This window comes from Penaeus vannamei, chromosome 31, assembly GCF_042767895.1.
Source record: "Penaeus vannamei isolate JL-2024 chromosome 31, ASM4276789v1, whole genome shotgun sequence".
Lineage (NCBI taxonomy): Eukaryota > Metazoa > Arthropoda > Malacostraca > Decapoda > Penaeidae > Penaeus > Penaeus vannamei.
This window is the reverse complement of record NC_091579.1, coordinates 3883936-3888935: the sequence shown is the minus strand read 5'-3', so window position 1 is coordinate 3888935 and position 5000 is coordinate 3883936. Positions and strand designations below refer to the sequence as shown.

The 5000-nt window shown below is 49.7% G+C and overlaps 1 protein-coding gene across 5 annotated transcripts in view; it reads right to left on the bottom strand.

Moving 5' to 3' along the window:
* corn (microtubule-binding protein cornetto) overlaps window positions 1-5000 on the bottom strand; it is a 223939-nt gene that overhangs the window by 82687 nt on the left and 136252 nt on the right. For all 5 annotated transcript variants that reach the window (XM_070143657.1, XM_070143660.1, XM_070143658.1 and 2 more), the window contains exon 2: window positions 2597-2649. The gene's annotated coding sequence lies outside the window, so the exon portion shown is untranslated. The remainder of the gene's footprint in view (window positions 1-2596; window positions 2650-5000) is intronic.

The window sequence follows — 5000 nt, the reverse complement described above, 5'->3', positions numbered from 1 at the left end:
TCCCTCCTCCCCCATCGCTCTCCATCACTCACGGGGGTTTAAAGGTGGAGCCGAGCGAGGAAGGTCCGTGACGGGGTGGGGTGGGGTGGGGTGGGGTGGGGGGTGGGGGTTATGAGAAGGACCCGCTGTTGGAGCATAGGGAGAGAGAGGGGAGGGAGGGAGGGAGGGGCAGGGAGACGGGCAGGGAGAGAAGAGAGGGGAAAAGGGTAGGGAAGGGGGAAAAGAGAGGGGGCAAGGGAGAGGGAAGGAGGGAGAGGGAGAGGGTAGGAGGCCAGGGAGAGGGAAGGAGGGAGAGGGAGAGGGTAGGAGGCCAGGGAGAGAAGGGAGGAGGGCAGGGCGAGAGGGAAGGAGGGCGAAGGGGTTCGGAGGGGTTCATGGGGATAGTGGGCGAGTCGGGGCAGATGTCGCCCACCCGGCGTGAACTCTCAACCTGTAATTACACCATCATCTGCCCCTCCCCCACCCCCTTCCCTCCGTCCCTCCCTCCCCCCCTTGGCTACACGTACAGACGCGCACTCACGAAAAAGGCATGTCTTTATTCTCCTGGTCTACGGGTCCGTTAAATGAAGTTTCATATTCTACTAAACAGGGAATATTATACACACAGCGATCGACGGACAATCAAATGACAGAATAAAGATTAGATATAGAAAGTATAAAAAACAGAATGATGATGATATATCAATAATTATAACAATAATAACAATAACAGTAAAAATGATAATGATAATAACCCGAATAACGCTAACACTAACAACAATAATAATAACATTAATAATAACAATAATATCAATAGCAAACAACAATAATAACAATAATATCAAAGGCAAACAACAATAATAACAATAATATCAATAGCAAACAACAATAAAAACAGTTATAAACATAGCAATAACAATAACAACAACAAAAAACGAAAGACTGCAATAAAAACAAACCTACCATAGGGGTGGGGGGAGGGGGGGGGCTAATTTCGACCAGCACCGTTGCTGATCGAAATTAGGCCCCCACCGCCCCAGCGCTAGAGAAAGAGAGGGGGGACGGCTGTGGTGCTCGGAATAGAGGTCCTCCCCCACCGCCCCCTCCACCCCCACCCCCGCCACATAAACCAACACACGGCAACGCAAGACCTATTGTATCCTCCGATCTGTCGTCGTCACAAGCTCCCCGTCAAAGAAGACTTCTCTGGGACGCACCTTTCCTTATCCAAAACCGAGTATTAATTTTAGAACATCAAGAGGAAAAAAAAATAATCCATATAGCAGTAAAAAATGCTTTCGATATAACCCAAAAATACAATCCTGAACATGTCATTTCCTAACCCAAAATAAAAAGCTTCCGAAAAAAGTACCAGAATACAACCCTTTACGAATCAAAGCCACACCCAAAATAAAAGACTCCCGATAAAACCCCTTTACATACTACCCTCATCCATTCCACACCCAAAAACAAATCAAACCACCAAACAGCTGAAATAACTACAACACCCGAGATGCACTTCCGAGCTGCCTGCATCACCGCCAGCAACCCTTTTCCCACACCGGTAGCAGGGCACAGCCAGACCCTCTCGCCTCGCCCTGGGCCTCCGATCCCGGCCTGGATACCCTCCCTGCTTTTTGCCTGCCCCTTCGCCCTACCATTAACCCTTCCCTCCGATGAACCTGCCTCTTCCTGGTACCTTCAGACGCCGGTGCACCCGTCTCGATGCCGGCGGTCAGTGCGAGTAATACCATCCCTCGCTGGTTTACATTCGGAGGCCAATGTAGATGGAAATCGATCATAATTAATGGTATGCAGCGTGCGTGTCCTCGATCTCCTGAAGGATCTGGACACCGAGGGCTATATCCCGTGACGAAACGAGGCAAGGAATGCAGAACCATGCAGCTGAACACGAAATCGTCGACCTTAATATAATTCCTATCCCCAAACCGAGCTAATCGTCCTCCTTGCTGTAATTTCTACCCCCAGAGTCGTACACTTACAAAGCAGCTTTTTTCAAACACGATTCCAACACCAGGAGCAACAACACCAAACGCTGCACCAATATCCGGGAGATACACAAGAGCCGAGCAACATGTACAGATTAACCCAGCATTATCCTACCTCGCGCAGGCTTCTAATTAACTTCGTTACTGTTGCAGCCAAGTACAGTTAGAAAAGTATCATACAGCCTGTGAAGTTCTTAATTGAGGCCCCCGAGCAACTAATGTCTAAACATTAAATATCACAAATTTTCGCCGCCCGCACATCCTCATCATCACCGCCACCGCCCTCTCTCCATCTTCTTCGTTATTCCCTCTCCCTTCCCTCTTTTGCTTTTCTTTTTCCCGTTTTGATGGCCCTTCCCTCCCTTCTGCTTCCTCCCCTCTTCACTTCGATCTCTTTCTTCAAACACTGTCACCCCCTCCGCCTTCTCTTTCTTCCTCCCTTCCTTCCTTCCTCGTTTTCCTCCCCTCTCCTCTCTTCTTTCTCTCCTTCTCTTCTTCTCTATTCCCCTTTCCCTATCCCCTTCCCCTTCCCCTCCTACCCTCCACCCGCCATCCGACCCCCAAGAAGCCCCACGCCCGTACGAAAACGTGGGCGTAACGAGACTCACCTGGTGGTTGCTTGCGGTCCCTGGGAACTGCGACGCCCACCAGAGCCCACGATCTGGAGGAAGACAATAAAAAGAGGTGTTAGTTGCGCTGCCGAGTTCCTTTACGTCTCGAATCATTCTCATTCTCTGTATTTCTCTTTCTCTCTCTCTCTCTCTGTTTAATGTTTCCAGTACTCCCTTCATCTCTCTCACTCTCACTCACTCTCTCTCTCTCTCTTTCACTGACTTTTCCTTTCCAGTTCTCCCTTCATATTTCTCTCTCTTTCACTGACTTTTCTTTCATTCTTTCTTACTCACTCTCTCCCTCTTCAAAATCTCCTCATCAACTGCACCAACGATGTCACTCTCGCCATCCCAGTCTAAGTTTCCGAAAACGACGATAATGATAACCGTATTCGCCATCAAATAATCCCTAAGAACGAACCTCCCCTTCTCTCACACGGGAAGAAACGCCCTTATTTGCAATCATCCGTCGCGGGGCAATAAAAGCCCGTGTACTATCTCCGATACGGCCGCGATTACCCAGGGGATTAGCATGCGTATCTCTGCAACCGCCGCCACATGCACTGCAATCTAATGACTGGCGGAAACGTATGACACGCATGCAAATTAGCGGGAGCAGGGGCTCGCGGGGACCTCCCGAATCTCTCAGGTCTTTGGAAAATGTGAAATGCGCTTGCTTTCCACCTTGTTTGTAATCCTTTGAAAACAGATGTACATAGACATAGACATATACAATCTGACAGACAGACAATCACACATACACACGAGCGAGCGAGCGAGCGAGCGAGAGAGAGAGAGAGAGAGAGAGAGAGAGAGAGAGAGAGAGAGAGAGAGAGAGAGAGAGAGAGAGAGAGAGAGAGAGAGAGAGAGAGAGAGAGAGGGAGGGAGGTAGAGAATGGAAAGTACAGAGAGAGTGAGAGAGAGAGAGAGAGAGAGAGAGAGAGAGAGAGAGAGAGAGAGAGAGAGAGAGAGAGAGAGAGAGAGAGAGAGAGAGAGAGAAACAAAGAAAATCGAAGGTAATAAAAATGCCCACACAAAGGAAAAATTTACATCGTAACCATCCACCAAACGGAAGACTTGACTACCCACGAGCTCGCAACTGCGCCCTGTATTACGTCATTTGCCATCCCCTCTTTCCCCCCCTCCCCTTCCTCCTTTCCCTCCCTTCCTCCCTCCTCCTCCTCCTTTCCCTCCCTCACTTCCACTCTCCTCCTCCTTTCCCCCCTCCTCCTCTCCCCCTCCTTTTACCCCCCTTCACTCCCTTCCTTCTCCCTCCTCTCCCTCCTCCTTTCCCTCCCCCTCTCCTCCTCCTCCCCACTTCCTCTCTCTCTCAATAGTATATTTTTGTTTTAACCCATTTTCTCCCGAAGACGCCCGCTGCATGAATCGTATTTTCTTAAGAAACTTCCTCTCACCCACTACCCCCGCCCCGCCCTACCCAACCCCCCTCCCACCCATCTCCTTGCTTGCCTGCTTGCTTGCTTGCTCCCAACAGCTGATTGATCTCTGTGACGTCACGCTAACTTTCCAACTGAGTAAATGAAGTCCACAGGCGATGACGCAAAAAACAACATTGAAGAAATACTTGCACGTTAACATCAATATTTACAGAAGACAGAAGAGCAACTGAGAAGGGATGGAGAGAAGATAGAGAGAGAGAGAAAGAGAGGAGAGAGAAAGAGAGAGAGAGAGAGAAAGAGAGAGAGAAAGAGAGAAGACAGAAGAGAGAGAAAAAGAGAGAAGAGAGAAGACAGAAGAAAAAGAGAAATAGAGAGAGAGAGGAGAGAGAAGAAGAGAGGACAGAAGAGAAGAGAAGAGAAAAGAGAGAACAGTAGCAGTAGAAAAAGAAAAAAAGTAAATAAAGCATTCTCTACCAAAAATAACAATATGGGCCGACGATTTTTTTTCTCGGGTAAACTGTTTACTTCTCGTGCTCTCGTTTGAAGGGAGTCCCATTTCCGCCAGTAGGTCATGAAGGGAGAGGAAAAGGTGGAGAGGAGAGGAAGGCCGAGAATGGTGGAGAAAGGGGAACGGGGAGGAGGAAGGGAGAGGAAAAGGTGGAGAGGAGAGAGGAAGGCCAAGAATGGTGGAGGAAGGGGAAAGGGGGAGGAAAAGGTGGAGGAGAAAGGAAGGCCGAGAATGGTGGAGGAAGGGGAAAGGGGGAGGAAAAGGTGGAGGAGAGAGGAAGGCCGAGAATGGTGGAGGAAGGGGAAAGGGGAGGAGGAAGGGGGACGGGAAGGGGAAAGGGAGAGGAAAAGGTGGAGAGGAGAGGAAGGCCGAGAATGGTGGAGAAAGGGGAACGGAGAGGAGGAAGGGGAACGGGAAGGGGGGATGGGGAGGAAAAGGTGGAGGAGAGAGGAAGGCCGAGAATGGTGGAGGAAGGGGGCGGGAAGGGGAAAAG